At 34.1% G+C, this 12144-nt stretch overlaps 1 protein-coding gene across 1 annotated transcript in view; it reads left to right on the forward strand.

Annotated features, from left to right (window-relative positions):
• Nucleotides 1–364: 364 nt before the first annotated feature.
• LOC136027573 (polycomb group protein Psc-like) overlaps nt 365–12144 on the forward strand; it is a 99795-nt gene continuing 88015 nt past the window's right edge. Inside the window, exon 1 of the mRNA XM_065704953.1 lies at nt 365–414. The gene's annotated coding sequence lies outside the window, so the exon portion shown is untranslated. The remainder of the gene's footprint in view (nt 415–12144) is intronic.

A 12144-nucleotide genomic window follows, 5' to 3' on the forward strand; every position in this document is an offset into this window, starting at 1 on the left:
TTGAGTTTATATTTGGCATCTGTAAGAAAACACATAGGTGAATCAAGAGTGAAATCTTGGGAGACCACCCCCCCCCCTAAGATCAGGTTAGTTTATTATCCAGCTCTGCAGTCGATTACAATCTCTTCAAAGATAAAGCCTCGGGTTGTCTGTTAGACAGATCACAGGTGGTATCTTAATTAATCTCCCGGATATTTGTCTATTGTATGTTTGCTAACCAGTAGCTGTTGGCCTTTAAATTTTATATTTTCCCCATTGGTTGAAATCCAGTAACGTCACAATATTGACCAATCAAAAATGAGATGGCTCGTTAAATATCAAGGAAAGCGGGAAAACCAGCCAACTTTTGCAGTTTGAGTTAAAACCTTTACAAGTAAAGATTCATGTCGGACTAAACAATAACTGTGTAATTTTGTATGTAATTTTATTTTGTACATAGGCTAGGGGTATTTTAGTATGTAGTTCTATATGAAGGACGTTTTTTGAGTAAATTCTAGTTTAGTTACCTTGGAAAGGGGTTAGGATAGGAATATGAAATTTTCAGGGATGGGTCTACAGATTAAATTATGTCCTGGGAAGGTATTTTTTAAGTATATACCTCCACCCCTTCTCCCTGTAGAGGGTACTGACCTTTAAAAATCATTATTTTATAAAAGTGAAACCGGTAAACGTATCACAGCTGGTAAAATTGGTGCATACAACAAAACTGTTTTTAGGTTCAAAGTTTTGTTTAATCAACTGAAACTTTCAGAAATGGATCTACAGTACAAGGAACTTCGAACATAGTGTTTTGAGTCTTATAACTTTCCTAAATCTCCATTTACACGATTTGAAATGACTTAGAGAAAAAATTTCAATTCGAAAATAAATCCCAAACTTGTTGAAAATCCTGCTTAAATATTGAGTTGTGCCTCCAAAACTTAAATTTAAAGAATAGATTCAAGCTATGCATTTGCATAGCTTCAAGACTGCACAAACATTTTTCTTAAAGCTATGACAAGCAAGGATTTGTCTTCTATACAATTCTCTAGACGTTAGAAAAATCTGAAGGAGCAGAGTAAGAGCTTAAAAAAACCTTCCTACGGTCTAATAGAAGCTAGACTAAATTTACTCCTAGAAGATTCATTCTTCCAAGTAACCAGTTTTCAGTAGCATTAATCCTTTTATCTAGAGTTTTTTCTATCTAAAGTGCATGGATTTGGCTATTTGGTAATACTCTTGTGAATGGCATTTTATGTGCTAAACATTATAGTAATATAAGAGTAGCCTAGATTTGGTAAATGTTTTGCGGTTGGCCACCACTAAAAGAATAATGCTAAGCAATTAGAAGTACTATCATTAGTTCCCCTTAGTATCCTCTTCTTAATGGTATCACTTCTATTTGTTTACCACATTTCCTTCAGAAATATTTACATTCCAACCACTAATATTTACCTTAGATTTAAATGAAAATAGAGCATACCTTTTAAGACGATGAATAGGACGATTATCTCTCTGACAATACCACTGTAATCCTGCATTGATTTTCTCCCCTAAATTTTTATGCTAAGAAAATCAATTAGAAAAATTCCACTACAAAGGGGAAAAAATAACTCCAAATTTCACACCAAAATCTGGCAGGAAACACTTAGTAAGTTTGTTACCCACCCTCTAGAGATGCTTGATTAGTTTATACAGGACTCTAATGTAGGTGAATTCTGAGAGAGCCCTGCTGGTGGTTCCAGGGGCTGCTCTCTCCGCTCCAAACGTTTTCTGGCACCCTCATTTCTTGGTTTTTTCTACTTTTCACTTTTTTTAAAATGAATTTGTCAATTTAGTCAATTATTGGCGCCATTGTCAAATTGCACCCCCCCCCAAGATTTTGCATGCTGATGCCCTTGACACATTGCCCCCCTCCAAGATTTTGCATGCTGGAGCCCTTGACACATTGCCCACCTCCCCCCTCTATATTTTGCTGTAGATCTGCCCCTGCATTGGTTACGCATTATGTTAGTTCTATCATCCAATCCAATATTGTTCTCCGTCCAATTTTGAATGTTCGTTTCATTTGTGTATTGATTTTCAATCACCTTTATACCAGAAGAGTAAATATGTACAAGATTCTATTACGGTACTGATTTAGCTTGCCTAACTAGGTTGTGAGTAGTGTCAATATGGTACGACTTGTAGCCTACATATTATCAATTGCTTGTTTTAACTACCGAAGGGACATTTTGGTTCTTCCGAGACCTAGTTCAATGAATAGAGAAGTCTATTCTCATAATCTTAAAAGATTTCTTAGCTTTTTATTGAACTCGTCAGATGGCTATGTTTTCCTTATCGACTTTTTGGTCTGTATTGCCAAGAAGAAACTACTTCCGGATTTTTTTTATTTTTTCATCACATTTCAGCGAATACCATAGCAGATTAGAAGCGTCTACGTTTACCCGGGGTATTTATCTCTCTTTTCCGTTCTTTTCTAAGCTTCTATAAATAATTAAGGCGAAAAATTGCTTTCTAGTCGTCAAATTACATATGTATAATTAGCTGTCAGGTATGTTTGCATTATTAGTGATATAGCCCTATATGAGCTTGAAAGCTCTTTGAAACATTGGCTGTTTCCAAGTGAAATTAGATAATATCCGGGTATATATATTACACAACAACCTTCTTAGATTCGCATTTTCAAGGTATTTTTACCTATCCATCTTGTCACTAAAATCTGATAGGTGTTACAAATTTTGCAGAATTCAATTGTTTGCGATGTTTCTTTCAAAACTGGCTAACCACTCATATTTTCTGTAGATTTAAATGAAAATATATCACGCGTTTAAAGCAAAAGTTTTACCATATGCCTAAGTATTTATAGGCTCTCCCATTGTTATCTGATATGTGTGCCATCATTAACGATGGTTGAAATTGGCGGAATTAAAAATATTGCCGTCTCTGCATCATGCAAGGCTATAGAGTTGGTAAACTATTAGGCTAATGTCTGTCCCATAAAAATATCGATTTTTTGGATCCAGCTTACTTTCCGAATATTAAGAGAGTTGACTCCAAGTTCTTCAAGCTTTGCTGGCGTGACTCCGACTCCAACCCTTAAATGTTATGGGCTGAACTTGGACTCCTTCTTAGCAGTTCGTCCTACTCTGAACCAGCTGATCATTCATCTAAAGAATTATTTCATCGATCGAATTGTGTTTGCTCAAGCCAATTCCTTAATGTGCTAAGCGTCACCGCCTGACTCCACTTCCAGTCCTAACGACTTCAACTCTTTTATGATATTCGCATTTTTCTCGTGCTCTAGCGGGATACTTGGACTTAAGCTGTTTGCCTGAAAATTTGTCTTGCCCAGGGAGAAAAACAGGTTTGTAGCTAGTAAGGTCATCTACAATAATGGTCATTTCAAATTTCTTTCTATCTGATAGGTCAACCCATTATTCGGTTAAGTCTTTATGAAGATACTGGAATATTTTCAGTCCCAATAGATAGTACTTTAAATCAGGGATGAAGATATGGATCCTTTATCCATTGAGTATGCGGTATAAAGGTTTTTTGGGGCGCGATTTGCGGCGCCGATGTATCAACAGCGCGTAATATTTTGAGCTAAAGGAGAGGGGACTATAATAGCCTCTCGGCCAGCTGTTTAAAACCCTTGTCATATTTTGTTTAAAGGCTGGTGGTTTTTTGGGAAGATGGGGTGGGCAAGCCAGATCAATTTTTGTCACATGCGGGAAACGAAAGTTTGAATATACTTATTTATATACATATATTTCTCCCGAGTAGAGGGTTTTATGTAAAGGATGGCACGCCCCTTTGAGGTGTTTTCTTGGATACCTATCGACACCAGGAAAACAACTAAGTTCGACAATCCCCGCATTTTCTAAAGCTAAGTATGGATTTGTTTTGTGTAAGAATTTCACGTTTATTTATATCATTGATCCATTCTGATAGGACTATCAAGTTTAGGTGGTATATATGTATCTCAAATCTCACCCCTCAAAAGGAACATTTTACTTGTGGATAATGTAAAAACATCACACATGTTTGTACTAGGCTATATTTCCTCTTTTTTGGCTGCTACAATTATTGATATACTGGGCACCTGCTATGGGGCAAACAGATTATTTTCTTTCTCATTGGATTAACCTTATGTGATTTGACCGTTTGGGATATTTATGTATATTTAAGATTTTTTCAATTCAAAGCATTTATCAATTATTTCTGTTAAAGTCTATAGTAATTTCGGCGTGCTAACAGCATAAAAATTTTCCCAGGCAAAATTTTGCTTCCATCCGCAAAATTTTGCGGATGAAGTATGACTGATTGTCCAAGATCCTGCTTGTCAGCCAACCATCTAGGACCAAACGAAAAGCAGGTCTTCCTCTAAAGGGCGGTAGGATGCCATAATGGAAGATTTAACGGAAATTGGAACTGCTTGGGAGGATGTAAACAGAGATGCTTTGAATAGATTGGGAGTAAGGAAGAGTCTGTTTAGCTGTGTTTGCCTCGGGCGGTTTGGTGCTGCAGTGAGTTGTCAGAAGTAGTAGGAAGGTACTTTATGCCCAACATCAAGGTGGACTGATATCTGACGACGTGCTCGGATTTACATTGTGATTACGAGCATTTAGAGATACGTAAACGGTCAAAAAAAAAAATAGTCAAACTCAAAATGGGCAAAAATTAAAAGTAGTTTGGCTGACAACACCCATATCTTCTTAAACTTTACAAAAAGAAAACCGTGTATTGTTAGTTTGATATAATGAAAAAAGAAATCACCAACGCAACAGCACAAACACATAGAAAAAAAAGGAAGACAGAAGGAGAAAAGGAAGACTGTTTTCCTACATTAATAATTAATATAGATCAGCACTTGAATGAGGCCTTAACCCTACTCATCCATACAATCACATAGGTCAAACAGCATAGCCATACACAATCAACCATAAAGAATAATCCATGGACAGGCAGTCTGTCTCTCAGTAAGTATAAGTCTTCATTTACCAAACATTAAAAACAATAAATAAAAACGAAAAAAAGATAAATAATTCAGAAGCAACAATCAAACACAAAGGCTCATCAGGAGAATACATACTTGCCTATAGGGTTTCGGCACTTTAAATTCTCTACCCAGGCAAGTGGCGTGCCTGCCATAAATTCCCTATGGTATCCCCGTGTTAGGTATCACCCCCAAAATATATGCCTATGAAAAAACGAGCAATATATATATATATATATATATATATATATATATATATATATATATATATATATATATATATATATATATATATATATATATATATATATATATATATATATATATATATATATATATATATATATATATATATATATGCATATAGGTATGTATATAAATTACATAATTTCCGTCTCAGGAGTGGTCGTATAGTTTTTAGTATCTATGACGCATGTGAAATTGCACATGGTGACTGACTGCTTTGCCGAAAATTACAATTGAGTTACGAACGTGGGTTCCTACGTTTTACTAAATAATTTTTTTTTTAACGGAGAATAAGGAGCGACATTAAAACTTAAAAGGAACAGAAATTACTTTGTATGTGAAAGGGGCTGCTTCCTCATCAACGCCCCGCTCTTTACGCTAAAGTTTGACTCTTTCTCTTAACTCTACTTTTTAAAACAGTAAAAAACTTTAGCGTAAAGAGCGGGGCGTTGATGAGGAAGCAGCCCCTTTCATATACGAAGTAATTTCTGTTCGTTTTAAGTTTTAATGTCGCTCCTTACTTTCCGTTAAAAAAAATTGTTTTTTTTTATATTTAATTTCTAAACGTTCTTGAATCAACGCATGTTTTGATTTTAGCTCTCCGCAGATGAATAATTAAAACGAAATTTGCATATTGATTTTTTTTGGCTAAATGGCTTTCTCATAGTTTTGATCGTTTGATTTTGAGAAAAAAAAGGAGCGGTGGAGGAGGCCTAGTTTCCCTCCGATTTTTTGGTTACTTATAAAGGTAACTAGAACTTTTGATTTTTTAAGAATGTTTTTATTAGTAAAAGATATACGTAACTTACAAATTAGCTTACGTAACGAACTTTTGTATTCTCGTACTTTTATTACGTATTTGAAGGGTTTCACCCCCTCGTCAGTACCTCGTTCTTTAACCTAAAGCTTAAATTGTGTCCCAATTTCTTAAGAATGACCCATGAATCGCAAAAGTCGTAGAATAAATAGTTGAAATTACTAAAAATACTTTAGCGTAAAGAGTGAGGTATTTGGAGGAGCTGAGCCCATCATATGCGTAATAATTTCTGTTCGTTTTAAGTTTTAATGCTTCTCCTTACTTTCAGTTGAAAAAAAAAATTTCGGATTTATTTTTTCATTGTTTTTTTAAATAATGCTAGAGAATCCTTCGCTCCCCCAAACGTTCTTCCCCCATGACAAATTCCCCCAAGGAAAGTTTCCCCAACATATCCCTATCTTATCAATCCCCCCCACAACCTAAAAATACCCCTGAAAACATCTGTACACTTCCAAATAATCATTACTATATGTAAGCACTGGTCAAAGTTTATAACCTGTGGCCCCCCTCCCATGGGGACTTTGGGGGAATAAGTCGTCCCCAAAGACATATTTATAAGGTTTTTTGATTACGCTGAATAAAATGGCTATCTCAGAATTTTGATTTGGTGACTTTGGAAAAATAATTTGCGTGGGAGGGGGCCTAGGTGCCCTCCAATTTTTTCGGTCACTTAAAAAGGGCACTAGAACTATTAATTTCCATTAGAATGAACCCTCTCGCGAGATTCTAGGACCACTGGGTCGATACGATCATCCCTGGAAAAAAAAAAAACAAAAACAAACAAACAAATAAACACGCATCCGTGATCTGCCTTCTGGCAAAAAATACATCCACATTTTTGTTGATAAGAGCTTGAAACTTCTATAGAAGTGTTCTCTTATACGCTGAATCTGATGGTGTGATTTTTGTTAAGATTTATTGACTTTTAGGGGTTGTTTTCCCCTATTTTCGTAAATGAGGCAAATTTTCTCAGGCTCGTAACTTTTGATGGATAAGACTAAACTTGATTAAACTTATATATTTAAAATCAGCTTTAAAATGCTATTCCTATGATGTAACTATTGATATCAATTTTCCATCTTTTAGGGTTTTGGTTACTATTGAGCCGCGTCGCTCCTTACTACAGATCGTTACCACGAACTGTTTGATACGAGAAACACTCGAGATATTACCCGGTTTTCATCCCGTTTAGTTTGCAATGTATAGTGATAGACTATTGTGTCTGACCATGGATAGCTATATTGTAATTAAACATTAAGTTGGTATTTTGGTCAGGTTAGAATGAGTTTTTTTAAGATAAGATAATATTTATTCATCATGAAATACACATACAATATTACATTTTACTATTTCTTACAAGGCTCTTTGGCCTGTAAAGATGGGGAAGATAAACGAGTCACTTACTCAGAGACGAAAAATAAAGTTAAAATAATGACTTACTCACAGAGAGAAGAGCAAAATGGAGAAGAAAAGAAAATATGAATAAAATAAAAACTATGGAAAACAAAACTGAATAGACTAAATTGATTAATTAGATCAGTAGATTAAATAAACTCCAATGAAATAATAATAATAATAAATAATATATATATATATATATATATATATATATATATATATATATATATATATATATATATATATATATATATATATATATATATATATATATATATATATATATATATATATATATATATATATATATGAAAATGGGGGATAAATGCCCTAATATCCAAAAAGCTGATAAAAATTTTATTTTGCTCTGGAAAGCAAACTGTCTTTACAAAAAAAAAATAACAGTACAATGGCTAATTACTTCAAAGAGGGTATAAAGTTTGACAAAAAATGGGTTAATAATTGGGCAGTGACTTGACTGAATAATTGCATGCTGTAAAATCCCCCCAAAAAGGCTTCACACATGTATCTAGATTCTTAATTAATGTCCTACTTTTGCCAGAAATCCCAAGAAACCATGGGGAAATTAAACATTTCACAAAATTTCGGGGGGGGGCCCGAAGGCCCCCCCCCTGCGTACGTGCCAGATATAAATATATATATATATATATATATATATATATATATATATATATATATATATATATATATATATATATATATATATATATATATATATATATATATATATATATATATATATATATATATTTAATGGGTTTGTGCTGTTGCATTGGTGATTTCTCTTTTCATTATATATATATGGAAAAAAAATAGATAAAATAACTTCTAATAAGCCAAAGAATTTTTAACATTTTTTTTTTTTTGAACAAACCGAATGAATGGTATCTTTGAGCTGATTCAGGCAACTTCTTCCACACAATATGACTCGCAATTAAAGGATTAAAATCGGACCTTACACGAGGAGTAAAAGGAGCTTGAATATGATTTTAGTATTGCGAAGATTATAATTATTTTGATCAGAGGTGAAAGATGGCGGAACACTTAGGGGATAGAGGAGGTCACCATGAAGCTGAGAAAAAGTAAAAAATTCACACGAAAGAATATAAAGTGACTCGAGATCAAGTAATGGGATTTTGGGGATATTTGTTTAGGTTAGGTATTTAATATATGCTATACACTACCTCCACCCCTCTTAATGTGCAAATATTTAGTCCAAATTTGTTTCTAAACTATTATATTTTTATCTTACTTAGGTATATTTCAATAGCGTTTACCAAACTTCAATTCCCGAGCGTTTTTCGTATAATACTTAAATATTGGGATGTGTTATTTAATGTCTGTAAGCGAGATCTGCCGCTAGAAGACATTTGACTACATATATCAAATTGAAAACAAAAATACTCTTTAAATGAGCAATTTTATATTTATTTAAAATATCTTTTTGTTTGAATTGTATGTCTTTGTAGTAGTTCAGGGTGGTTGGATTGAACCTAACTGACGCTATAACATCAAGAAGAAATTCAAGTTATCGTCAGTTAGAAGACAAGCGACAACAAAAATAAATATATGGAAGCCTTTCGCGGGCCGAGTATCGCGGCATGGCATTGAAATTGGCTACGTAATTTTGTTTTTCTTAAAACTGGGTGATTAACATTTCCGGCCACAAAAACGATCTAAATAGATCACACCTTTATGGAAGAATTCGTACTTTTCCCAGGGTTGTGATACTGAACCTATGGTAACGCCATTACATCAAGAAGAAGTTCACATTATCTGCGATTAGAAGAAGTTCACATTGTCTACGGTTACAAGACAAGCGACATATATACATACATATATATATATATATATATATATATATATATATATATATATATATATATATATATATATATATATATATATATATATATATATATATATATATATATATATATATATATATATATATATATATATATATATATATATATGTATAAACACGTAAAAAAAAGACAGAAGGAGAAAAGGAAGACTGTTTTCCTATATTAATAATTAATATATATCAGTACTTGAATGAGGCCTTAACCCTACCCATCCATACAATTACATACGTCAAACAGCATAGCCATACACAATCAACCATAAAGAATAATCCATGGACAGGCAGTCGTGTCGTAAGTAAGTATAAGTCGTCATTTACCAAATATTAAAAACAGCAAGAAAAAAGGTTTATTTTAATTTCTCTCTGTTTTGGGTTTCATTTATGCTTTAATCATATTTTTTGGTTGATTTGAGTTTGAATTATTATAAGATTTTATTTTTGCCAGTTTTAAGTTTAATATGGCTCTGTCCTTTTTTTTTGGAAAACTGCTTTTTTTAGAAAGTTTTATTATGAATATGTGTTGATTTTTGATTGCCAAAGCTTTGTTTCTGGTTAATGTAATGACCGTTTATTTTCATGTCTCTGGTTTAAGACTTAATATATTCAATTCTAATCAAATAGTTCTAATTGGAGGTTTTTGATGTACTTCAACCCGTTTTGATAACCTCGATGTACATAGTGTTTTGCGATTCAATTTAACCTCTCCCTCAGCATTCCCTGAAGGTTCAAGCTCTTCTCTACATGCCCTGAAAGTTCCAGCTTAATGACCTCGAAAGATATTGCAGATACGTCTTTTTGATAACTTGGATGCATATAGCGCGTTTTAACTTAGCCCAACACACCCTTCAATCCCCGAAATTGCATATTAATACCCTTAGTGTTTTTGAAGCACCCAGGATCAAACATTCCCATTTTTTCAGTGATAAATCCTGCATGTTAAAAACGGAAAAAATTGGATGATTTATAATCCTTCCTCCGGACTGTAAAGCGTTGCTATTAGACCTTGTGACTATTTTGAATAAAATGGCTTTTTAAGATTTCTATCAGTGTAAAGGGGAGTGGCTCCAGAATTTTTATTGGGGAACAAGAGAGGTTTAGCCTATATCCATATAGTCAAGGGGAATGGCTATAGAATATTTTTTTCTCTAAAGTTTTGGATGGAAAACTGTCCCCCTTGCCTCCCCCGAAATAACGCCTCTGAAGGGGAGCATCTAAAACAGCAAGAAGATGGGGGGCTGACTGTCCTCCGTTCCTTTTTCAACTTCCCTTTCGACATGAATTTAAAGGTTCAACTTAGTACTCTTAGCCGTTCTTTAGATATTGCTCTTGTACCCTTTTGACAATCCTCCTACAAATAATGGGTTTTTATTTTGTTTTAAAATTAATTTTCATCTAAAGATCGAATGTTTTGTATCCCCCTTGCTATTTTCTAAAGTTTTCTTTTTTTTTTACTTTGATACCCTTAGACTTTTTAGAGGCTCTGGATCAAACATGCCTCCTTATCCCAACAACTAATCTATATATATATATATATATATATATATATATATATATATATATATATATAAATCTTATATATAAACAATGAGCAACTTCTATGATGTACATCATAGAATGCGCTATGATGTATTTCACAGCGCTTGCCTCATGCGCTGTGGGGATTGGAGTTTCATTCCTGGAAGAATAGTTATTTAACTGTTTTGAACAAGATGGCCATTCCAAAATTTTGATTAGGTATCATGGGCTATATAATAGTTTTTTCTTCAAATTTTTGGAGGGACAACTGTCCTCCTTGCCCCCCTCCCAAATAACTTCTCTGAAGGGAAGCATCTAAAACAACAAGAAGAATGGGGCTGATTGTTCTCCGTTCCTTTTTCATCTTCCCTCTCACCATGAATTTAAAGGTTCGATTTAGCGCTCTTAGCCATTGAAGAGACATTGCTCTTGTACCCTTTTGACAATCGTCCTACTTGTAGTGGGTTTTTATTTTGTTTCAAAATAAATATTTATCGAAAGATCGAATGTGTTATAACCCCCTCGCCATTTTCTAAAGTTTTTTTTTACCTTGATACCCTTAGACTATTAAGAGGCTGAGGATCAAACATGCCCCTTATCCCAACAACTATTCTTATATATAAGCAATGAGCAACTTCTGTAATGTACAACGCTTGTCCCATACGCTGTAGAGATTGGGGTTTTATTCTTGGAAAAACAGTTATTAGACTATTTTGAACAAGATGGCCATATCAAAATTTTGATCAGATGTCTTGTAGGAGGGGGGGTGCATCTAAAGAAGACATCGGAAAAAGACTGGCTACCCTCAAACCATTTTTCAACATCCCCCTTAGCATACCCTCAAAGTTTAAACTTAATATCCTTAGCCGTTCTCGAGATAGTCGCCGAGCCGTTCTAACGATAAGTCTTGCAATTAAAAAGGGTAAACTTTGTAATCCTTGCTCTGTGAGCTTTGGCGGCTTTGCATCCCGAGAGGTATAGCTCCTACATCTTTTGCCTATTTTGAAAAAAAAAATCGCTTTTTAGCAATATCTTCAGTTTTGAGGGGAGGTGGAATCAAAAAGGGCAAGGGGGGCTTGAAGCCCTCAAATCACTTTTCAACGGGCCCCGTCAACATACCTTGTACGTTTCAACTTAATACCCTCAGTCGTTTCCGAGATATGACTGATACACCCTTTTGATAACCATAATGTATATAGCATGGTTTGATTGTGTTTGATTGTCAAAGCTGTGGAGGGTTATGTCATCCCCATAGGCGTAGTTATTTGGTGGGCTTTGGAGGGGACTGGCAGCCCTCCCACC

Source organism: Artemia franciscana, chromosome 5 (assembly GCF_032884065.1).
Source record: "Artemia franciscana chromosome 5, ASM3288406v1, whole genome shotgun sequence".
In the NCBI taxonomy this organism is placed as follows: domain Eukaryota; kingdom Metazoa; phylum Arthropoda; class Branchiopoda; order Anostraca; family Artemiidae; genus Artemia; species Artemia franciscana.